This window comes from Myodes glareolus, chromosome 4 (assembly GCF_982192425.1).
Source record: "Myodes glareolus chromosome 4, mMyoGla1.1, whole genome shotgun sequence".
In the NCBI taxonomy this organism is placed as follows: Eukaryota; Metazoa; Chordata; class Mammalia; order Rodentia; family Cricetidae; genus Myodes; species Myodes glareolus.
Window position 1 is genome coordinate 53881990 of NC_142029.1, and position 25609 is coordinate 53907598.

General features: G+C 44.8%; 1 long non-coding RNA gene across 2 annotated transcripts in view; it reads right to left on the reverse strand.

Moving 5' to 3' along the window:
• Window positions 1-396: 396 nt before the first annotated feature.
• The window catches only part of LOC125411995 (uncharacterized), a 38252-nt gene continuing 13039 nt past the window's right edge, over window positions 397-25609 (reverse strand). The window contains exons 3-4 of one of the 2 annotated variants that reach the window (XR_015001841.2): window positions 23668-23711; window positions 397-2880 (exon numbers count right to left, since the gene is read on the reverse strand). This is a non-coding gene — a long non-coding RNA (uncharacterized LOC125411995). Of the gene's footprint in view, window positions 2881-22341; window positions 23461-23667; window positions 23712-25609 lie in introns of those variants that run through there. The other variant, XR_015001840.2, reaches the window with a different exon arrangement.

The window sequence follows — 25609 nt, forward strand, 5'->3', positions numbered from 1 at the left end:
AGCAAGTTTTGAGAATGACCTCACGGACCTAAAACTCTCTGGAAAATGCAGCTCCTGCCACAGCAGAACAATGGAAGACTTTCCTACTCTTGAACTTGAACCCAAAGCCTTGATTACACCCACTCTTTGGATAAACAGCTGCCCTGCATGGAGGTTGCTAGAATTGCTTGTTTTCTTTAAATAAGGAAATGCTATTTCTAGAATTACAACAAAGGGTGTTAAAGAGAAGCAAGAACACCTCCTCATCCCACCCTTGGGAATTAAATTGAAGAGCTTGACCCTTCATTTCCCTAACCATCTTAGAATTATTTAAATATGTGTGCATAAAAGTAGATTCTATCACAGGTAATTTTTATTTAAATGTTTTATTTTTGAGAATTTCATCCTTGAGTATTCCTTTTACATCATTCCCATCCCTCCATCACCCCCCAACTTCTTCCATGTCTCTCCCACCATTTCCTTTCACATTCATGACCCCTTCTATAATTCTTTTTCACATATACACACACATGTGTACTACTGTGCACTGTGTCCTACTGTGTCCATTCAGTGTTGTTCTTATGTACCTGTGTTTAGGACTGACCACTTGGGACTGGATAGCCTATCAAGTAGCTTGTCACTAGAGACTACTCACTCTCCTCTCCTTGGCGTATCAGACGGTGGTGTCATTACTTGGATCTTGTCTAGGTAACCATACTGTTGAGATTTCCTGGTGCAGCTTCCTTGCCACGTCTAGAAGACGTTATCTTGCAGCAGGTGTCCTGCTCCTCTGACTCTTAAAACCCTTCCACCCCCTCTACCGTAGTGTTCCCTGAGTCTTCGGTATTGCAGAGCTGTATTACAGATGCATCAATTGGGGCTGGGGACTCCACAAACACTTATTCTCTGCATTTTGACAAGTTATAGATCTGTGTGGTGACCTCTATCGGCTTAAAAAACAACTTCTTTGATAAGGTATGAAAGCCACACTTATCTATGGGTATAATAAGCACTTAGAATACAGTTATAAATTATATTAGTTTGGGGAAAGGGCAATAGTAGGTTCCATTTCAAGGTCTATGACTGTTCCATCCATGGGTATTTGACAGGTTTTGCAGTACAAGACATGAATTCTCACCTATTGATCAGGTCTTAAGTTCTATCAGATGGCTGTTAACTACCTTCAAGGTAATAATGTCACTATGGCAACATCAGGGATAGCATGCTGAGCCAGTCACTGCTATGGTTTCCAGCCTTTACAACTAGGTAAAGGATTTCTTTCCTCCCTTAACATCTTGCATAGCATCTTCTAGTACTATGAAAGCTAGTCTGCAGGGAGGGAGTTTCCAGGTCAAACCCAGCTCATTTCCTCCAGTGCTGCATCTGAAGAGTGTAGTGTCTTCAGCAATAGGATCTCAAGTCTAGGAGCCAATCAAGGGAAACATAAATAACCCCTATTATTTTGGGAGCCTCTTGAATTCCCCCAACCAACAGCTTGGGATAAGGGAAGGTCCCCATATCTGACACAAAGGTTTTGTTACATGGTCTATGGTTATTGGGAGGAGCATTATCTCCCCCATGAAACACAGATATTTTAAATAATACCATATTGAATACACTACAGCTGAATTTTTATCCTTCTTAGATATTGTGCTATAGATATTAGATATCATGCTATATATTTGGCTCTACACATCATATATTAACGTGAACAGAACAGAAGTTTCTTTTTGCCTTAAAGCAATCCTAAGGTAGATGGTCCAAGAATTCTCTGGAATGCTACACTGGTGAAGGAGGGTCTTCTTTCTATGTGTTGCTTTCATTGGTTGAATAAAGAAAACTCTCTTGGCCTTTTAATAGGGCAGCCCTTAGGTGGGCAGAGTAGACAGAACGGAATGCTGGGAGGAAGAAAGGCAGTGTGGCAGATGCCATGGCTCTCCTCTCCGAGATGGATGCTGGTTAGACTCATGCCAGTAAGCCACAGTCAAGTGGCAATACACATTAATGGAGATGGGTTAAACGAATATGTAAGAGTTAGCCAATAGAGGTTAGAACTAATGGGCCAGGCAGTACTTAAATAAATACAGGTTTTGTGTGATTATTTCAAGTATAAGCTAGCCGGGCACCCGGGAGCCAGACAGGACAAGACAAAGGACCTGCTCCTCAATACAACACTACACCATGAAAGCTGTCCACCTCGCATGACATCATAGTTCATGACCAGATCATAGTCAAATCCTGGCAAGGAAAACTGGAGAATGTTGTCCTCTTCGGTGTGTATGGTGAAAGCCACAGCAAAGGGTGTCTTCATGAGGGTGAGATGGGTGAATGCCAAGCTGGTAGGCTTAGCCCTGGACATAGCTCTGGTGTGTTCTGTTTGCTCTAACTCACTGCATTTTAATAACAGCTCACCTTTCCAAAGTGTGGCTATCTCACAGTTTGCTCAAGCATTTTTTATATCTGGAATATGGGCTTATTTCCAGGTTTTCATTGTTTTCCTTTTGCCATAGCAAGCAAGAATATTGAATTTGAATGATCTTTTTCAAACAAACCCACTGTATTTTGACTCTCCTTGACTGACAGGTGGACAGGCAAGTACTAAGTCTTTCTTCTTCAATATTAAAGAATCATGAAGCTGACTGAAGGAACACCTGTGAACGACCACAGTACCCCCTTGCTTCCTCCGTCTTCTGAGTTCTGGTTTTTCCCCATGAAAGGAGCTGATGTCACTCACAGAAATGTAGCTAGACACAAGTGCTTAAGGAAGAGGAGGCTGCCTTTGGGGAACAGCAGTTACTCAGCAGGTTTTCTCCCAACAACAGGTTGGGAGCGGCGCTCTGGCAGGTATACCCTTTAGGTTCATTGCTCCTCCAAAGCTGAGAGTTTGATGCTGCACAATTCCTGGAAAGAAAATGGCTTTGTGTGAAAATGAGGATTCTCTGAATGCCTGATCATAATGTAGTCTTGAGGAAAAAAATAATAGAGATGGGCAGAAAGGAGGAGGACGTGGAGAGGGAAGAAGGGGAGGAGGGAAGGAGAGAGGCAAACCTGTACTGTAACATGTAGACATGGGGAAGGGTCAAGCAAATGAAGCTGTTTTTTAACATAAATCTCTCTGAGGAACAGGAGCTCATTTGTCTATGGCTAGGAGGCATCTCAGGAGGTAGAAGAAAGCTGGTCAGGAGGTAGAAGAAAGCTGGACTCAGGGAAGGGCAGAGCAAAGAAGAAAAGGAAGTTCTCCAGCATCTGCTTCACTCCTCCCATGTCACATTCCAAGACTCTAGCCTTTTCTTTTAGACCAGCCTTGTAACATGAGGGCCTTCTTGTTGGGGTTTCTGTCTTGCCCAGTTCCCACAGTCTTTAGGTCCCAAAGAAAATCACACAGATGTCTCCATAAGTTACAAACTGATTGGCCCATTAGCTCAGGCTTTGTATTAGCTCTTGTAGCTTATATCAACCCATTATTCTTATCTATGTTAGCCATATGGCTAGGTACCCTTTTCAACAAGGCAGGTCACATCCTGCTTCTTCAGTGATCTGGGCAGGACTGCGGAAAGAGCTTTCTTCTTCCCAGAATACTCTTGTTCTCATTGCCCCACCTCTACTTCCTGTCTGGTTTTCTCGCCTATATGTCCTGCCTGGCTACTGGCCAATCAGCATTTATTTAAAATACAACTGACAGAATATAGAATTGTCCTGAACCAGAGCCTAAGTGAAATGGGTTATACCTTTAACTCATATTTCATTGAGAAAAAAAAAAAAGGATGCTGGTCCATCCATCCAGTGTCAATGAACTGTGGCTAAAGAGGTCAAGTCTAGTAGTAGAAAACTGGTTTCCGACACTCCGTTATCAATGGTACAAGTACAGACCTCCAGGCTAGAGTCCCTGTGATCTGGGAAGACCCTCAGACAAAGTGACACATTGAATCTCTCAGTAAAAGAGATTACCCTTCAAATCATATACATTTCTAGATGTTACTGATCATTTTAGAAATGTCACGTGGTTTAGAGATTCAGATCACACAGGCAAGGCCATTCTAACAGATCAGCCACTCTGGTTAACAGTGTTAGCAAACCTCTGCTGTAAATCAGGTGGAGGACGAGTATTGCTTTCTATCACCCAAACGCTAGCCCAGTCAATGGGAAGGGAGGTCTGGGGTTTCTCGTCCTGCCCAGACCCAACTATCAGGACAGCCATTTCACCTCCAGCATATGTAATGACTTTCCTGCACCTAGCAAAGTGTAAAGCAGGGACAAATGTCATCTTAAGAAATAAGAAGGAAGCCGGGCGGTGGTGGCGCGTGCCTTTAATCTCAGCACATGGGAGGCAGAGGCAGGCAGATTCCTGTGAGTTTGCAGTCAGCCAGATCTACAGAGTGAGTTCCAGGACAGGCTCCAAAGCTACAGAGAAACCCTGTCTCAAAAAACCAAAAAGAAAAAGGAAAAAGAAATAAGGGAGTTGAATTTAGGTTTGATACTCCTGACATGCAGCATGGAGGAAGACCCTGTGGAAGAGAGTCGATGTGTTCTAACATCCATCCGATACATTTCAGAAGAGTGAATCAGTGTCCTGTGATAGGAATCCCAACACCTGCTACTAAACTGTGCTAGCAGCCAATGGGACCAATGGGACTTTCACACACACAAGCTTGCACCCAGTCTTCCCAGCCAACATTTGCTTCTCTGGACTTTATGCCTTGTGGGTCTTCCTTAACTAGAATAATGATCTCTACCTCAGTTGTCATCATAAAAGGTGTGTAAGACCATCAGAGGTGTGGAATTCTAGGTCAATGGAGCTGTGACTGAAGTCCAATACGAATAATCTAATTGAAAATGTTGGGCTGAGATCACAGCTTTCTCATCTCCAACAGTGTCGTTCTAAAAGTAGCCTGGCAGCCATAGCTGCATCCTGCAGATAACCAACTTAGATGCTGCCCTGGCACTCAGAGCTTGTTCTGCAAGAAGAATCAGGATCCTGGAAGTGTAGATGTTTCTATTCTTTCTGGGAAAGAAATTTCAGGTCAAATAAGGATTCTGAAAGACAGAGGACCAGCTTTAAGAGCAAAAGAAAACAGTGTGAAGTACCCCCAGTTGATGAAGATGTGGTCATTCGAGAACAGGATGCTGGTGTACTTCATGGTTGATTGAAATACTTTTTTAATATTTATATGAAAAACTGTGACGTCTCAATAACACTCAGAACAAAACTGGTACTACAAAGTATCCAAAATATGCCTGAAAGCAGAATGTAAACATGATAAATTATGCTCAATATATATGGAATGTAATCATTACTGTTTGGAATTTTTTTAAAGTTATATGAACTGGGTTTATAAGACAAATATTTGCATACTTTCATACACTGCATAGGCATAGGAAAGTAAACATTAAAAAACTTTTGCTTAAGCAAAAAAAAAAAAAAAACTCATGGGGAAATTAGAAAGTAAATCAGGATCAGGAGGGATGGAGTACCAGCAGTGGCCACAAGTAGTGGTCGTGTTGAACCCGGGAACCACAGCAATCACACGCAATGACTCATTCCAGAGTCCGAACACAGGAGCCAAGAGACCCAAGAGCCAAGGCTACAGCAAAGGAATGGTGGTGTGTGTGCGTGTGCGTGTGCGTGTGTGTGTGTGTGTGTGTGTGTGTGTGTGTGGTGTTTGTGGGAAGAATTACCACAAGGAGCAAAAGGAATCAGGCGTAAGAAGCAGAGTTGAGACACAGTTGCAGGAGCATCCTTAGACAACCCCGCAGAGGATCCTGAAGGCAGAAGGGCCCTTCAGAAGGTGCAGCTTGAAGCTTGAGCCAACTAGTTACGTTTCCCACCCCTGTCTCGGCAGGAAGCTAGAGCAGACATGTTCTGGAATATGACCTCTGGCAAGGCATCTTCTCTGTGTTAAAGCCAGTTCCCCAGGAGCAACTCAGAGAACCTGGGGTGTGTTTTGTGGGGGGGGGGGTGTCTTCCAGAGGCAGGGGTCTGGGGTACTGTAGCATTCACTGCAGTCGTCTCTGCCCTCCCCCTCCCAGCATATCTGCTTCATTTGTGTGACTCACCCATTTAGAAAGACACCCCCAGAAACCTGTTGGTTTCTTCTGCTGAAGAAATTTGCAAGAGAACGGTAAGCAGGGGTACAGTCCAGCCCCGCCACTGCTGCGAGTTTCCAGGCTGCACCAAGGGCACGCGACACTGCGGCCCCGCTTCACCCAGGATGTGAGATTTTTCAGTGGTTAAACCAGGCTAGTGCAGGGTAAGCTAGAAGGGCCGGCTATCTTGACAGCATCTAGTAGTTGCCGCCTCCTCTGCAGCTTCTTATTCGAGATGCTTCGGTTTGCAACTCTGTTGAAAATTTCTTCACTCTCGACAGAGCTTCTTTCTCACGTATCCTAAAACGCTTAGGCCCTCGTGTGGCACGTGACTTTTTCCCTCAGTACCATCAGAGGAGAGTCACCTGACTTGATGTACAGGATGGTCTCCCTGCCTCATTGTGTAGCGTCAATCCGTCTCCTGGTTATCATGGCCAATTGACTCTGCCAAACTGACGGCCTTTTCCCCTCAGCGTTCTCCTGGTCCACAGACCCCAAAGAGACGAGCTGTTACCACAGCTTGAAGTTTGCTGGACTCTCAGTATTCCCTAATAGAAGTATCTGGAACTTGTAGGTCTAGAGTTGTAGAGAAGAAGTAAAACTCTCCAAACAGGCCACTAGTAAGTCAGCTCAATCATACCTGCCCCCTCTCCTTTCAGAATTCACATGCCCTGCCTACCAGGGCCCCTGTATCATCCAACTGTTTGTTGGCTTAGGATATGTGCTCTATTCTGAAGAGTGGGATCCTTTCTTTCAAAGGTATCAGCTCTAAGATGGGATCTCAGTTGTGTTTTCAAGACTCTTTTTTTTTTTCTCTCTATCAGAATAGAAACTTCTGTGGAACTGGTAGGTCCCGCGGTCATGTGCCCTCTGTCACACGCTTTCCGCTGCAAACGAAATGTTCACTCCAGTGAAATAGTCTATCAAGTCCCATGTCAGTGGACAAAGCACTCAGTATGTGGGGGCTGGGGAGACAACTCAGTAGTAAGAGCACTGGTTCATTTTCCAGGACATGGTTGTTGGTTCTCAGCACCTACCTGGCAGCTCACATCTCTAACTCTAGTGCTAAGGTGATATGATACCCTCTTCTGGACTCCCGTGGGCACCAGGAATGCATGTGATGTGCAGACATACATGCAGGCAAACCCTACATACACATAAAAATAAAAATAAATAAATAAAAGTTTAAAACAACAACAACTCAGCAAGGGCCTGAATGGTTGAACAATGTGCCGAGTCTCCACACCTCCCAGAAGGGAAGAGACCCAGTGTGGCCACCATGCCTCTGAGGGGTCAAGTCTATATTTAGATTCGTTATTGGTCTCTAAAGCTGTCCAGCTGACCACTTGGTGTTAGCAGCAACTACACCCGGTCAGAGTAAATGTCCACCATCTCAGTCACTATGGCAACTTAACTTTGGTGCCAGCATTGATGTGACTGTTGACAACAGACCAAGTCATTCTGTCTTCTTGTCAGCATGTGCCCGCCACAGCTGAAAGTGTATGAATGGAATACTAGGCCAGCTGCGGCAGGGGAGGGGGAAGTTGGGGGAAAGAGAGTTCATTGATATGAGAATTCTCTTTCAGGACACAGGACCTACTGCTGGGGAAAAAAAATGGCTAAGCACCTTACTTTTGGAAGCGTGGAGAAGCCGAAGACCCACCCTAGACTGGTGTCTTTGGTTTGCCTGTACTTTTCTATGCCCCCTGTGTCCCATTCACCAAACAACTGTGAACCAACTAAAAAACAGACGTGAGAAATTCTCTCGCTGCTGATGGTATAGGAGAGCCCTATCTCCTTGAGAGGATGTGAGCGTGGTGGGCACATACTATGTGTGTACAGGTATCCTTAGCTACCAGAAGAGGACATCAGATTCCTCAGAGCTGGAATTACAAACAGCTCTGGGCCGCCGCCCCTTGTGAATGTTGGGGATGAAGCTTGATCCTCAGGAACAGCAGCAAGTGCTCTTAACCACCTAGCCATCTCTCTGGCCTATATCCGCTTCCTAGCCAAGTCTTCCATATTTCTCTCTTCCTGGAAGGCAGCAGATAGGGTGCATTCCAGGATCCCAGTAGCTGCCAGCTGGAACTAGCTACTAATTATTTGAGATTTAACCCAAACTCATTTCAACTGAGGAGTCAGCTCTACTGCCAGGATTGGAAAGAAAGAGAATGAGGAGGAAGAGGAGGAGGAGGAGGAAGAGGAAGAAGAAAAGAAGGAGGAGGAGGAGGAAGAGGAAGAAGAAGAAAGAAGGAAGAAGAAGAAGAAGAAGAGAAAAGGAAGAGAAGAAAGAAGGAGAAAAAGGAAAAATCAAAATAAACTTAGATTTTGTGACTGTGTTTAGTACAGTGGACAGAAAATATTCTCCTACTTAATGCTCCCAAGCAGCCAAGAGTCAGGCAAAGATCGAGGTTTTAGAACCAACTTCTTTATAGGTATATTTTTCAGCATCCAGGGCATCTGAAATGCAAGTGGCACATGAAAAGAACTCACCTGGAAGTAGTCAAACAAACTCTTTCAATAAGTGTCCTTCCTTTCCTTCTAAAGCCTTCATGTCCTACTCCTGCAAGAGATGCCCTCCCTGGGTTCGCGGCCTCTCCCGGAATTCTTTTACCCTTGAGTGGAATCCAGGGTCTCAGCTTCCTGCTCCACTTTAAAGTTCACAGAGGAGGATGCAGTGGGGCCACTCTGTTCTCAGGGGTTATTTTGGTTGTTGTTTGTTTCATTTTGTTTAATGCGTACTATTGGCTTTCTTTTCATTTTATAATGAGGTAGTTTTTAAACTTCAGAGTCCTGAGCCATCTTGTCAGCCAAGCTGTCCTGGAGCCGTCCTAGTGAGGAGACCATGGTGAGAACTGTGTGCCTGGCACTCTTTGGTACTCCCTGCTCAGCAGATCCACCTAACGGACTCATCCCGTGGACAAAGAGTCCTCTGGCCCTCTAAGTGGCCTTTTGTGAGAACAGTGGATGAGAGAGAAAAAAGGAAGCAGCCAGACATGGTGGCACACACTTTTAGTCCCAGCACTCAGGAGGCAGAGGCAGGAGGATCTTTATGAGTTTGGGGTCAGCCTAATCTACATAGCAAATTCCAGATTAGTAAAGTGAGACCAGACCCTGTCTCATAAAATGACAAAAGAAATCAAAAAAGCAACAGAAGACCAATTCTAGCAATATTTTGCTTAGCCCAATATATTCAAGAAGTTCTCTTTCCTACTCTCGACCACCTTACAAAAGCATCATTTTCCTTGCTAAATACCCAGGACTTGGTGAGTGCTCACAACAAAGCCCATCACAGCCTGAACCAGCTTCAATGCAAGTGTTCGCAACGTGTGTGTTCCCTTTCTCTTCTACCAATCAGGGCTGCTTTGGAAGCTCCCAGGATAAATATCAGGTTCTAAACCCAGTGTTGTCTACAGGTGCCTCATGATAGTCAGAAACTGAGAAGCTGTCCATTACAGGCTGAGTCCTTACTGAATAAGACATCTACAAAGTAAATAGCAACGCCACTGATCCCAGCTTCCATGCCAGAAGTGAGCACTATCGACTTTGGAACTCTTGAATATGTACATCGTTTCCCCTAAAAGCTCAGACCCCAGGAGAGCTCTAAGGTCAAAAGCCAATGTCTTTAGTGTTAGTACCCATTCTTTCCGGTCCTCCCACCCTCCCTGCTTAAGCTCAGGAATTCCTTCCTTTAATTTCCTCTAGATGATGGAGCAGTGCCTAGACTAAACGTCTGTGCCCCACTCCAGGCATAGTCTGAAATTGGAGCCCCAGGCAATGACATTAGGATGGGCCCTCCAGATGAGGAGGCCAGAGCTTGAATCGAAACCATTGCCCTTCTCAAAAAGCACCACGGAGCCCTTGTTTCTACCACATGAAGATGTAGTGAGATGTCAGCACAGTGCTACTCAGAAGAGCCCACCTCTACTGGCATTACGGTGTCACACATCCAGCCTCCAGAATAAATGTCTGTGGTTTGCACCCACGCGGTGTTATAGCACTTGGTGATAGCAGCGGTAAGGACTTCAGAGGGAGTTTGAGCTGACAGCACTCATGGTATCATAGCAGGCCTATATATGGCGCTTGTCTAAAAGGACACCTGAAACGAGACATGGACTGATCACTGTGACACAGCAAATTCTCCTGACCCTTCAACAGCCCTCTGAATAAATCATCATTTATTGCCATAGACAGACAACAACAACACACCAGGCTCAGAGAGGGTAAGCGAGCTGCTCAAGGTCAAACAGCAGCTAAATGGCAAAAATCAATGTCTTAAGCCCGAGTCTGCCTGATTCTGAGCCCATGTACGATAATCAAAAGGAGACAGAGATAAAAGTGGGTTATAGCTAAGGTCCCAGAAGGGAACTACCTACCATTACCCTACTTGGTAAACCCAAAGAGCCAAGTTCAGATCTTAATCCTGCATCTTGCAGAAATCTGAATTGCTCCGGCATGTTAGTTCACATGTAGAAGAAGGATGAGAATGTTTTCAACACTGAAGTTAGATTATGCACTTTAAGAAGTACCTGCTGCTCGGGGGCCTTGTGCTAGTCACCACTCCCAGTGCTGGGGGGTGGCTAGGAGCAATTCAGACGAACTTCCAGCTCTCAGGAAGACTGGCGGTAGGCAAATAAACTAACAAGGCCATCTCCGTGGACTGGTCAGTATCAAACACCAATGGAGACTTGGTATAATGGAGCACTTTGGAAGCAGAGACAGGGGGATTTCTGTGAGTGAGACCTTTTTCAAAAACAAACAAACAGAAAACAAGCAATGACAACAGAAACCATTAAAGGAGACAGGGTACACAAAATGCTTGGCCCTGACTTAGCACGGGCTGTGCTAACCTATGCCATGGACTGGGTGACTCAACCAGTACTCATTTCTCAGTTCTCAGTGTAGCCTGGGAATCTAGGTTGGTACTGGCAGATTTCATTTCTGGTGAGGGTCCTCTTGCTGGCTCACAGGTGGCCGTCTCTGTATTGTCCCCTCTCAAAGGTGACAGAAGAGCTCTCTGGAGTCTCCTTTTACCGGGATGCTAATTCTTCCGCTCGTAAAGGCTCCACCCTCATAACCTTTTCAAAGTCCATCTCCTGCTGCTCTCACACGGGAGATTAGGATTTCAACATAGGAAATTGGGAGGCTCAAACATTCAGACTCAAGCATTCTACTCCTAACCACCCCCCCAAAAAAAATTTCATCTTTTCTTCGATGTAAAATACATGCATTCCATCTTAACAGTTCCAAATGCCTTAATTTATTCCAGCATCCACTCAAACTCTAAAGGCCAAAGTCTCATCTAAATGGCATCTAAATTAGATATGGATGAGACCCAAGGTGTGATTCATGCAAAGGCAAAATTCCTCTCCAGCTGTGAGACTCTTATATACATCCTGAACTCAATAGCAGGATAAGCATGGGTTCGACATTTCCATTCCAAAGGGGCAGATACAACAGAAGAAAAGAGTACGGGCCCCATATAAGTCCAAAACCTAGCAGAGGTAACAGCAGTAGATACCGGGGCTCCAGAATGGTCCCGCTTAGTTTCACGGCTCATCCTCTGGGACCATTGGATGTTGGCTTTGTTCAGTCATATGGAAGGAGGCCTGTGCCCCTGGATATCCAGGGTTGGTGGCTAAAATAAAAGGATGCCTGTTTTTTTTTAATTAAAATTAGTAGTATTCAAATCACCATTAGGAAGGCAAGTGGCCACAAGGACTCCAGTGAGGTCGGATTTGAGTGTCTAGGCTACAGAAAAGGACAGGGTATCCTACCCCTCGTCTCCCATCTTTAGAAGGAGGTGCCTGCACAGAGCACTGAAACGTGAGATGGCAAAAGGTCTGTGACTGTCGTGGGATAGGCAGAAAGCCAGGGAAGGAAGAAGTGACCACCATCCCAAGCAGGGCTTGTGATGGGGCCAGTGTAGCTCTTCCAGTCATGGTCGTCGTTCTAAACGTTCCAGATGCCTAGATGGTGAGATGACAAAAATAACGGTGTGAATTTCGTAGACAAGCGTGAGCAGGATTGTGAAGCATCTTTAAATGTTCAGGAAAGCCAGTGTCTGAAATATCCTGACTCAGCACCACGTGAGCAAGGAAATTCTCCTGCCCCGCATCCAATGCCCATGCTGACAGCTGCAGTATCCTTGGGCATTCTTCTCTAATGAAGGGCCTGACTACTCTTGCCTAGGTCACTTCTTCCATAACTCAGCTTACCAATTACTACTGCTTAAGGGCTCCCCTGGTGCCCCCTGTGCTGCCAGCTGAGCAACCTGGGTGAAGGCTCCTTGGCCTGTGTGTTTGGAAACACCACTTGTGCAGCGTGCTGCTTGAAGTTACGTGGGTGATGCCAAACAACAGCCCCCCTCTTCCTTGTAAGACCTTTGCCTGGACTGGACTCCTATCTGGTCGGCTTGGTGGACAGCTTTAGACGTAGCAAGCAAATGCGTTAGAACATTCCAGGCCTTTCTTCTGAGCTCTTGAGAACTGCAGAGGTGTAGCAGATGCATTGTGAGTTACAAGCTCTGAACACTCAAAGCCCTGGCTGACTTACCGCCAAAGCTTCCTAGATAGCCCTAGTCTGTGTGAGATCCCCTCTGTTCACTGAGGTATTCTTGGGAACGCAAGGCAGGGTTTCTGCAAAGGAAACTGCACATTCCAAGTCTCCTTGTGTCCTTATAAAGAAAACCTGTTTAGACACAAGAGGTGACCAAGCACTGCAGCCAGGGCTGACATTTGACGATGGTTCTAATGGAGGAAGCCACCTAGAGCTTAATCCTCTTGACCTTTGTCTCTACGCTCTGGGGCATCAGTGGAGAGTGAGGAGGCCTTGGCTGGTACCGTAGGGCAGGGACTCAGCCTCCTCTGTGCTTAGCATCATCAAAGAACTAGCTTCTCCAGCCCTTGCCTTAGCGTGAGGTTGTCACTGGTGGTTTCTCCTCTAGCTCTGGAGTGGACACTCGAGCATAAGCATCATGAACGATGAGTAACATCCCAAGTAGCACTGAGCTCCACTCTGTCCTGCCCTACGTATAAAACCAGGTGACCGCAGTGCCCTAGACAAAACCTTTACTCCAGGGAGTCCAGAAAGAGCTCCGCCTGCTCTCCGGAATCTCCGCACTCAGACGGCAAAGAAGAGGAGCTGTTACTGTTCTCATTTGTACTGCTCAGAATGTTTCTAAAAACTCGTTGGTGTAGCACAATGATTTCACAGTGTTCATAGATTGTAAAGGGCCTGGGAGCGGTGGCCAGTATCTGTCCTGTGACATCTAAAGCTTTAGACGGAAAGATTAAGATTGTTGGGAGACCAAAATAGATACCTGAAGACCTCTTTGCACACACCTAGTGTTTGGGCAGAAGACACTCGGGAGCTGAGCTTGCTGGCTGATAAGATGCCTCCATGTAGGCCACCCCAGGCAGGGCTTGGGCTTCCCCACAGCGTCAGGCTGCAAAGAAGCAGCCTCTTTATCCAGCTTCCCCAAGCTCCGAATCTGAGTGCTCCTGTGAGCGGTAAGACAGTTGGAGTGATTTGGGGACTCAGCCCAGGAAGTCCTTAGCACAACTTCCCACCATTCTCTCTTGGTTGCATCCATCCTTAGATTCCCAAGATTCAATGGGAAAGCATAGTGACAACTCCTCAATAGAAAAGAAAAGCATCAAATTTCCAGTCACCTCTTAAAACCGCTTTTCTTCTGTTAGCAGAGAAGCGGAGTCAGGCAAACAGCGGCCTGTGCCTTGGGATCAGAAATAAGCTGCATTTTCAGAAAACAATCGCGGAATAATCAGACTTCTAGAAAATGTCTTGCCAACTTTCCCAATCGCCAAATCCCCGTTCAGCAGCGCAGCTGTAACCTGGACCACCTACCCATCGATTTCATCTATAATTTAGCAATCAGGAAGGTTAGCACTTTTCAAAATATGTGAAGAGCAGTCCCTGCTCTCCAGGAGCTGTAAAGTTTAATGAGGGAAAAAAATAAGCTGCTCCATGGCTCCTTTTCTATTGGTTAAAAGTTCTCCCAGCATCCTCTCCCCCACGAGTTCTCCCTCTTAAAATGGCAGGGACCCTTGTAACCTGTTTGCTGCAGTTTACCCATCTGTAAAATGGATTTAACCAGTCCTGGAAGAGAAGGTTCTTGGGAGCCTTTTCTGTATTCATAGCGGACTTTGCAAGCCTCAGAGACTGTGCTGTTTAAATGCAAAATGTTATGACTATCATTTCATTATTGGAAAACCTAAACATCAAGAGGATGCTTCTGTTACTCCGTTGCTAGGTTACTGACAGACCTCCCTGCCTGCTCTGAGATGTTGAGACTCGCTGCAGCTTCGCACCAGGGCTGCCTTTCCTGATGAAGGCAAAGGAGAGAGTTGGCCTAGAGTCAAATTGCTGTGACCATCACCAGGGGGAGGGGGTCTTTAGCCTGCAGGTGCCATGGCTGTGTTTGCTTGCTCTTGGAATCCAACAGCTCAGCTCCATCAGTTCTAAGCAACTGGGGGGCTTCTCCGGAGAAAGTTCGGATGCCTCTCTGAAGAAGCCACACTCATGAACACTTTATTGTCCACAGAGTGAGGAAGGAGATAGTCCAACAGGGCAGGCAGACAGTGACACCTGGAAATCACTTCAGATGCTCAAGGCATGCCATCGCCTTTGTTACGTGTTTGCCACATTTCTAAGGGAGCAGAAAGAATGTCATACTGGTAAGATTGTATTGTGAAAACTATTCCTTCCAGGGACACGTCATCGCCTGTTGGCATTCATACTGTAGATGCCACAGGCACAGTCTAAAGGCGTCCCAGATATGACATTTAGATACAGAGACAAGTATTCACACACATACACACACACGCACGCACACATGCACACGTTCACACACACACATGCACGCATGCCCACACATGCACACACATACACACGCACACACACGCACACACACACGCACACACATGCACACACATACAGTTCTAGCCCTGCCTTGCTTCTGGTGAGGACAGTTTACTGAGCATAGTCTTCTGCCAGGGAAAACTGTCGACAGCTTCACCCTGGTAAGCCTTTGTCTCTATAACCATGATTTAAGACGGGCAGTATCATCCTGGCTCTCAAAAAAACTCAGGGATATTTTTCTCTCTGGCCATAAAAGTGTGAAGAATAATTTTAGCCGATTCCAAAATGATCTCATCAATGGGGAGTGATATTCAGTATTCAACAGAAAGCCTCTACCCATCTGTTTCCTTCTACAGCGGCATGGGAGAAGCAGCAAGGAAATCAACAGAGTTGTTACAAATGAGCAGTGGGGGAGGGGCAGAGAACGGGAAAGGCAGAGCTGGGAGAAGACAGGTGGACATCAAGCAGCAGCGGGAGAATCTCTCCTGCACTAGGTAGGGAATGGAGACCAGAGTTCCTCCAAAGGTCACCAAGCCCACTCATTTGTCACCAAAGATTTCCTGAGACTCTTCCCTGTGCCAGGCAGGTCTTAGAGCCTGGGGGCAGCAGGGAGCCTGGGATACACACAGATCTGTCAAAGAAACCAACCACTTACAAAAAAAGAAAAAAGAAACACACCAAGACCCCCATGGGAGCCGCCAAAGAAACCCTTGCCATGGTGTGCATAAGGAAATGAACCTGAGGCAGGGAGGTCACAGAAGACCTCCCTAGGAGGTGACATTTGTTCTACAGAGACACCTGGAGCCTGGGGGTGGTGACTGGCAACAAGGTCACCTCAGCAGAGGCTTTTACTGTGTGCCCAGGTAAGGAGAGGAAGTGGGTCTCCACTGTTGCCCCCACTGCGTTGGGAATGAGAAACTGAGCAAGCGCAACCAGTGGGACTCTGTCAGCCTCCCCTACCCCCCATCCCTGGACATCTTCCCAGGGTCCCTCAAGAGGATAGCCATTCTGTCACAAGACTGCATCTTAACACCTCTTCTGTCTATCTATCAATGAATGAAGTCAATGATAACTTTCCAGTTGACTGTCTCATTGAGCACATTGTCCTCCTTGCAACCAAGGGGCTCATCACTCTTACTCCCGACCCCCTTTGACCCTCCCTGTCTCATTAAATGTCTCAGAGAACCGTGCAACCACCCAATACGGCTTTTGCAGCACGCTGACTTATGGAAAAGAATGTCCATGTGTACATAGGGTAAAGCTATGTTCTCCCAACTTTACGAAATTAAAGGCCTCTGGCACCGGGAGTAAACCAAATATTTCTCTTGATGTTGAAATAACTTCTCAAGAGGACTCATCTCACAAGATAAATGCAAGCGGCACCCCATCGATTTGCCATAAAGTGTGCTGGAATTAACCAGCTCTGTGGAAAGGGCCTCCTTGCGACTCTCCATCATGAATTGCTTTCTGGGATGTGGCTCCTCCGTTTCCTCCGCTACCGGAAGCCTACACAGAAATGGGCAGCAAAATCCACAAGTGCTGGCCCTGCTCACTCTATCCAAGTCACATCTGCCATCCTGCAATAAACATTCTATATGCAAATCGCCTCGAGTGACTCTCCAGAAATTGACTAGTTTCTTACGATGTATCTTAACAGCAAAAGAAATTGAAAACATTTTTATGGCTTACGTCCATAATCCATTCCTTCAGTGTGTGCTGTGGTTTTAGCCAATATATTAAACTCTTCTTTCAGTGCTTGCGAAGGCGATGATTCATTTATTTTTTATTTTTTTTTTGTGGCAGTGGTGGGGGAAAGCTTTCACGTTCACCCGAATGAGAGCTATTAACGGCTACCACCAAAGTGAGCTCACACTTCTCCTGCTTTTCAAACTGAATGGTCCCAGTGAGGAAAGTTGTGCAGATTCGAGTGTTTATGACACAGAAATTAAGCCCCATTCTTCTGGAAATGAAGTCTTGGGGGGACATGTGCTCTGCCCTGAGTTTCTTTGCCTGGTCATGAAGCTTTGTCTACTTAGGGCCTAAGCTTTATGATCCAATCAAAGAGATCAAGTCAAGCCACTGTCCTGTGTTTTCTTTTTTTAGTCGTGAGATGAAGGTGATTGCATTGTGTTGGGGAGGCTGCCAGGGATAGTAAATGCTTTGTCAGGCTCTCGGGAGCTTCATTTTCCTCCTAATCCCATCGCTCTTAAGAAGAACCTGGCAGGGACCTTCAAAGTCCTTGTTTCTTTTGTTCAGATTCCCTGGAGCTTGGCAAAATGGTAACAGGACCCAGGCCTCCAGCCTTGATCAGAGGCCCCCCACCCCTCAGAACTCCCCTCTCGCCCCTGCTTTGGATCTGACACAATGCTAGTGTGGGGTGGTCTTCGATTTGTTTTTATCACAGAGTTGAAAGCTGGAAAATAGAAGAAATTGAACTGACTCCAAAGTGGACTTGGTTCTGCTGTTTCCCAGAGAATGTCAGCAGTGTGTGGGGGCATGTCCAAGGCTCTGTGAATGCCCCTGACCATGGTGCTGTGGGCTTGTAGCAGCATGACTCCTTTTGGAGACCACTTGTTATACAAACTTTATGCCCTAGATAGCAGACTTGAGACTATTGCTACCCAAAGGAGTTTGAACAAACCTGACAAGACTTCCTCATCTTAGTGCTGAAATGTCCCGGTCCAGGTCCCTATAGCCAGCCAGTGCAGAGCTGGGGCAGGATCCAGCCTTCCTAGTTCAGAACTGCTTGGATCAAACCAGATTTCTATGTACTTTTACGAGTTTCTTCATGAGAACTGGACTTGGGATTTTTTTTTATCATTAGTGTAAAACTAAGTTGGTCTGCTAGTGGAAAGATAGATTATGTTAGGAGATGAAAGGTCACAGGTGCCATATTCAAGGGGGAACACTCAGACAGCGAGAGATTTATTGAGTAAGAGATTTATTAGAAGTTGCTAACAACATAGACAGACAGACTGTGTGTTGGGGGCTCTGAGCAGAGGTCAGGATCGTGTGGCACAGTAGAAGAACCTTCTAACAGGGTTCAGAGAATGGGGAATGTTCCATGCCACATGGTTGACAAGTGTTTAAGCAGTCCATGCTTGTAAAGAAGCTGCTTGTGGTTGGGAGGGGGGGCTGGTTGTGCCTTTTGAGGAAGGAAAACGTTATCTGTGTATGGGAGGGCATTTAGTTAAAGTTCATTCATCATGTGGTGTGTGTTACCCAAAACTCTTGATAACTTGAAGTCTGTTAGCCTGGGGCTTGTGGCAAAATCAGTTATCATTGCTACAAATGGGTAATGTAGCTAATTGGTCTTAATAATAAAACCCAGAGTCAGATCACAGAAGTAAAGGAGCCAGCCACTAAATAGACTTTTTACCTCTGCCGAGTCCTCAGACTGAAAGGGGCAAGATCCTATTTCCGCAAATCCTCAGACGAAATGTGCTGAGCTCCTGGCTCCTCCTGCTATATATTCTCTCTCCACCCGCCATATTCCTTTCTGTCTCTTCCTCCTTAGTGCTGGGATTAAAGGCCTGTGACTCGCAAGTACTGGGATCAAAGGTATGAGCCACCACTAGCTCTGATTCTCTTTTAAAATGGATCAATTTTGTATACGCCAGGGTAGACTTGAACTCACAGAGATTAATCTGCCTCTGCCTCCCAAGTGCTGGGGTTAAAGGTGAATTTTGACCACAAGAATGTTAAGCCATATACAGAGGAAGGTAATAGATTGACTATTATATATATATATATATATATATATATATATATATATATATATATATATGGAGAAAGAGAAAGAAACAGAGAGAGAAAGGAAAGAAGGAGGGAGAGAGGGAGACAGACAGACAGAAAAAAAGAAAAGAGAGAGAGAAAAAAAGAGAGAAGTGCTAAGGTATCTCAAGATCTAATTGGTAGCTTTAGACCCATAGCATTCTGATTCTCCATGCTCTCTGTTGAAGTTCTGATAACAGGGGTATAGCTCATTGAAATTTTAAGGACGCATGCTTTGTCCTTAAAAGTTTCCTAGGAACTTTACAGTTTCCCATTGACAAGCATGACAAATATGGGTCCATGTGTCACATTGCTAAGATGATCTAGGACCTGAGTAGGCAGGACAACAGAGCTTCAGGAGAAAGAAATGGTTGCTAAAGTCCTCAAAGAAGACATTTCTAGATCCTACTAAGCTATGAACCATTGTAATCGGGAGTAATTTCTGTCTTGTTTCTGTATCTGATTTAACATTGATGTAACAGAGGTATTATATCTAATAAAATAATCAAAAATACAGTATATATCAAAGAAGAAAAGCCAATGGGTGAAGAAGACAGAGACTGCAGCTCAGATGAGTTCATTTAAGTCTTTACACACCCCGGCTATAGTAAATGGAAATAAAGTAGAAGAAACCTCATTGGTTGGAGCCAGTAAATATTCTTTTCTTTTTTCTTAATAGGAAAAAAGCTTGTTTGGGACTTTAAAAGTTTGGATTTAAAATATAGGCACTCCCCATGGAGTTTCTTCTGGAAGACTTAAATTAAGATTTAATCAATTTTAAATTAGATTCTTAAAAATCCAAATTATACTAAATAATAAGGAAATCATGTTGCCAAGATAGTGAAAACCCTTGAATCATTTTAAATTATCTTTCTCAAGGATGATGGGGGGAGGTCTGAGTAAACAAAGTGACACTAGAGGGACCCAGTAGCATCATCACTTGCTCTTCTAACAGAACTGAGATGAGCATCATTTTTATCATTAAGGAATAATACAGCAAATTTTGGGATATTTTTTTAAGTACGACAAGATTTAAGAAATGTAAGAGCATGGTCCTTTCCCTTGAGGCTGGAGAGGAGAGGGTCTTCTTCCAATTAATGAAATAATTTGGTTGTCTTTACTTTCCAGGCACTAACAGTGGTAAACTTTCATTTCATTAGTGCAGCTGTTCATTTAATTATGAATCTGCATGACCAAAGATCATGGACTTGATAAAATTTTGCATCATAGGCCAGATTTATAGAGATTTATGGTTTTGTCCAGCAAAGCACGTTTGTGATCATTATACAGCTTAAAAGGATTGACTCAATAACTCTTTGCAGCCATTTTTTTCCTGCTGCAAAGACAGTATCTGTGCAGTAAGTTGTTGAAGGAGAAAGGGTGGTGTGTGAGAGGGCCTGCTTTTGGTCCAGGCTGCCCGGCTAGCCTTACACCCGAAATAATCACACAGAAACTGTATTCATTTAAATACTGCCTGCCCCATTTGCTCTAACTTCTTCTTGGCTAATTCTCACATCTTGATTTAACCCATTGCTGTTAATCTGTGTAACACCATGAAGTTGTGGCTTACCAGGAAAGATTCTAACCAGCGTCAGTCTCAGACAGGAGCTTCATGGCATCTGCCACTCTGCCCTTCTTCCCAGCATTCTGTTCTTTCTTCCCAGCCTATCTAAGTTCTGCCCTATCAAAAGGCCAAGGCAATTTCTTTATTCAACCAACGAAAGCAACACATAGTCAGAAGGACCTCCTGCCCACACCAGTAAATGGTGCCTTTACACACCAGTGAAATGCACTCAGGATTTCAAGATCTAAGTATAAGAATAAAGCAGAAGCCTTGTTTTCCAAGGCTGGTTTTTGTAAACATTTCTATGATTGGATAAATACTTAAGAAAATTATATTGTTATAAACAGAATTGGTATTAATTTCATTTTAGTGCAATGAAATTCTAACCACAGGATTTATATGTTATATGCAATCTATGATATATATGGTATATAATGTATCTAACCATCCCTTACAAATTCTCATATAAAATTTTTTTCATCCCAAATCACTTCCCTTTCTTTAACCTTCTCTCAGGAGATTACAATGCCTCACAAAAGCTGGTTATTAACTCAAGTACATCGTAAAAGGAAAGATGTGTTGATGATGGAATACAGCACATTAAGATGATCTGTAAGTTCTACGTATATATTTGAGCAAAAATCTCTTCCTCTTAAGATGCTTGTGGCCATCTGCACACCCATGTGCATGTTCCCCATGTACAATCAGGTATACAGCATTCTGTGACCTTAACAACATCAAGGCTTTACTAAAGTTTTCTCCACCTTTTCGGACATAGAGTGACACATAAAGACAGTTTGCATACAAGTCACACTTATGAACACAGATTACACACAACAGCAGCACATAAAATGGCAGCATATTAAATAACATGTTGCATGTAAGCATTGAGAGGGCGAAGGGCCGAGTGAAGGCTTCTAGCTGGGCAGACAGTGTTTAGGAAGAACTCTGCTGCAGAGGAGGACTGTGGCTGGAAGACAAGGTAGGCAGCTTTTAAACCCCCCCATGCATGCAGGCACATATGTGTGCACACATGTGTCTGCGCACACACACACACACACACACACACGCATGCATGCACATGCACATACACATGTGCACACGTGCATGCGTGCGCACACACACACACAGGTTTTACAGCTTGTGGCTGAGAACTGCAGGTCAGGGGAAGGGTTAGGAAGGATCAGACCTTCATGTCCCAGACGTAGTTCCTAGGATGGAAAACAATAACAAGAGGTTTGACTGGGGAGATTTGGGGGTGCTGCAGAAGCATTTTTTGGACCCTCAATTGATTCAATTGATGGAATATTGAAAATCGGGTTAGTTGTCTGAGAATGAACAGTAGCAAGTCCCACCCAATTCCGAAGGTACTTTGCCTGGTGTGAGCCAACTCCCTGAAAACTTACTGGTAGTGGGAGTGCATGCTCAACCTTGTTCTAGAAACATGTTTGTTGTTGAGGACTGAGCTTCCTGATTGGCTAAAGCCAGGATCAATAAGTTGTCTTGCTTGGCAGGGCGGGGGTTGAGGTTTACGTTTTGTTTTTTGTTTTTGTTTTTGTTTTTTTTTAATGTAGCTCAGGGATGATTCGGTGTGGGCGCTAAAGAATAAGGGGCCCCATTCGTGTCTGGCTTGTGGTGAAACCTGGTTTTACCTTCGCCACAGTCAGCAGTGAAGGAGAGGGCAGGCTTGTCCTGGAGGGGTTGAGAATTTGTAGATCGTGACATGGTGGACTTTCCGCTGGGAGAGGCAGTGGCTGGTTATTGAATTAGCCGTGGACTTTAATGGCTGGTTATTGAATTGGCCCTGAGAGGAGTCTAGGTGGGGCACCACATGGAGCCAAAAGCCTGCATGGTGAATAGCTGTGCCAGGCCAGGAAGAAAGGAGCAGGAAGCCCACGAGTTTCAGAGCAGGGAAGAACTCAAGAAAGAGACTCTGGATGGCACCACTTAGAAGAAACTAGACTCTATGATCAAAGCAAAGGAGTCTGACTAGGTCGGGGGGGGGGGGGGGGGGCTGGGAGCAGGCGAGGGGCAGGGCAGCCTTTTATCTCCAGCTCAGAAAAGGGTAACTGGAGGTTTCTCGTACCTCCTGGTCCCTGGTTCTGCAGCTGCTTTTAAAATAACCACTCAGAGGCCAAATATTAATTACACACTGTTTGACTTATTTGCTCAGGCTCATTATTAACTAGCTCTTACAACTTAAATTAACCCATTTCTATTAGTTTATTTACCACGAGGCTCATGATGTGTTACCTCTCATCTTTCTTCTCCAGCAGCTGCTTGTGTCTCCCTGACTCCGCCTTCTTTCTCCCTGCATTCAGTTTGGCTTTCCTGGCTAGCTATATTCTGCCTTGACATAGACTAAAATAACCAACGATACTAAAACATACTCACAGCATGCACTAGGCATCCCATAGCAGAAAAGTAGGAAGATTTGGCAAGCAGCATACAGTGGGCAGAAAGGAAAATTCTTTTAATTCTTTAAAAAAAAATGATTTTAAGGTAGAAAAATGTTCTGATACTGGACGTCTTCAGCCATTTTCTATCACAATAGGAGGTTGCTTAGGTCTGAAAAAATTCTGAGGTCAAAGGTACACATTATGAGGTATGGGGGTGAGCAAGTTGATTGGTGGTGAGGGATAAGAGATAAAAACATCCTCAAAACTCTAACTCCCCTCTGGAGGCGTGACAAATGCCACAAATGGCAATCTGAGTGGGAATAGGTGTCCTTAGATTGAGCTGGTCGAGGGCAGTGGGCTGTAACCCAAGCAGGGTGGGGGACTCTGACCCAGTACTCAGATTGTCAGAAAAACTGAACAACAGGCCTGTGTGTATGTTTCAGAGGCGGGGAAGAGGTCGCACACCTCCACGGCATCCTGTAGTACGTGTTTGTCATCAAGTCATCTCTGACACCTTCAGGAGCAGGGGAAGAAGAGGAGTCTTGCGCTTCAAGAGAGAAACCTTGAAGGTGGGGCGTGGTCCACTTAGCTAATCTGCATCCACCATACAGGTTGAGTCACGAGGTAGAAGGCACAAAATCCAGAGTACAAAGTCCTTCCGTCACGCCTTTACAAAGGCAATTAATCCCTCTCACTGTAAAGCCCCCATGTCCCTCCTCCCAACACGGTGGCTTAGGAGATTAATTTTTGTCATGACTTTGGAAGGCGAAGGGCAGTGTCCTGGAAAGGGGGAGAGGCTGTTTAGATCATAGCCCTCGGGAAAGCTGAAGGTTTCCATGAGGACGTAACACTTGGCCGTCCCTCTCTAGCTTGACTTTTTTAAAAGAAAGCAATAGTGCTGAAGGAATGGACCCAATCTGCCACCCACCTTAAGGACCTTAGTGATCAGTCTAATCCTTTTGCTAAAAATAGGAGCAATCAACCAACCTCCAGAGACATCCGAGGGAAATCAGCATCATGAAAGAGAACCACTGTAGGAAAAAAAAAATAGCAGATTACCAAGAATGCGTGGATGGGTTATTTTTTATTTTTTTAAATTAGCAAGCAAAGTAGCAGATATCATTATGGCATTTTGAAACAAAGTGTGTTTTAGGATAGGTTCCTTCCCTTCATCCCCCTCATCCCCCTGCTCCCTCTGATCTCTGCTTGTGATACGCCCACACACAATTTCAAATGGAATTTTTAAGAGGCAGGGCCACTGTCACACAGCACCACCACCACACAGGGTAGCCTGAAACCTTCCACGTTAACCCCAAACTCGCAGGTACGGCCTCCCAAGCTGCTAGAATTTCAGGCATGCTCCACCACAACCAGCCTCCAATCCTTTTGCAGTAGTAACTTTTATTCTTGGAAATTTCATACATTTATGCAATGTGTATTGGCCATATATATCTGCCTCCAGCTAGTGTCTGCCACCCAGTCTTCATTATCTTCTTTTAATCTATTTACTTTTCCTATTGATAACCCCCAAATTCACTTAATGTTGCCCTTCTGCACAAAGGAGTATAACCGTCCACAGGGGCGTGAGCAATCTGTTAGCAACCATGTCCTCCCTCCTCCGTCATTGGCTGCCAGTAGCCCCTTCAAAGGTGGTGGGGGTTTGGGAGCCCCTCCTCTCCCCTTGCTGGAATTTTGAACGGTTTGATCTTGTTCAGGTCTTATGCGGGCAACAACAGCAACTAAGAATTGATGTGTGCAATAGCCACATCATGGCTAGAAGTTGACATTACATAGCTCTTCGCCCCATCCACCGGTGTAATTATTTCCACCCCTTCTGCCTTGGGTGGAGGGAAGATGGATACAGATGGCATCCGCATCTGATCATGTGGAGCTATTTCTACTCAGCACTTGAAGCAGTCATGAGTCTCTGTGCTAGCCACTATCACCGTAGAAGGGTCTTCTCTTACTGAAGTTGAGACTAGTCAATATGTACAACTATAAAGATAAATATTTCAAATGAAGCTTGGCAGTGTGACCACTTAGTAGAAAAAAAGGTTCCCCTTAGGATCTGTGATCTCCTAGCCATGAACTTTTGGGCAGGTTACAGTACCAGACATAAGATCCTTCCTGTGTGCAGGCCTCATATCCAGTCAGATATGTTAACCTCAATAACTGCTATGCCAATATTGTGTCAGGGGGCACAACTTGCCAGCATGTCATATTGTAGACACAGAATTCAGAGGAGATCATTGGTGTTTTTTTTCTCCCTCTGCAGCCTTTCACGATAGCCACAAATAGCATAAAGTATCTTGGGGTAACTCTAACCAAGGACGTGAAAGAATTATTTGACAAGAACTTTAAGTCTTTGAAGAAAGAAATTGAAGAGGATACCAGAAAATGGAAGGATCTCCCATGCTCTTGGATTGGGAGGATCAACATAGTAAAAATGGCAATTCTACCCAAAGCAATCTATAGATTCAATGCAATCCCCATCAAAATCCCATCACAATTCTTCACAGACCTTGAGAGAACAATAATCGACTTTATTTGGAAAAACAAAAAAACCCAGGATAGCCAAAACCATCCTATACAATAAAAGTACTTCCAGAGGCATTACCATCCCTGACTTCAAACTCTATTACAGAGCTACAGTAATGAAAACAGCTTGGTATTGGCACAAAAACAGAGATGTTGACCAATAGAATTGAATAGAAGACCCAGATATTAATCCACAAACCTATGAACACCTGATTTTCGACAAAGGAGCTAAAAGTATACAATGAAAGAAAGAAAGCATCTTTAACAAATGGTGCTGGCATAACTGGATGTCAACCTGTAGAAGAATGAAAGTAGATCCATATCTATCACCATGCACAAAGCTCAAGTCCAAATGGATTAAAGACCTTAATGTTAATTTGACCACACTGAA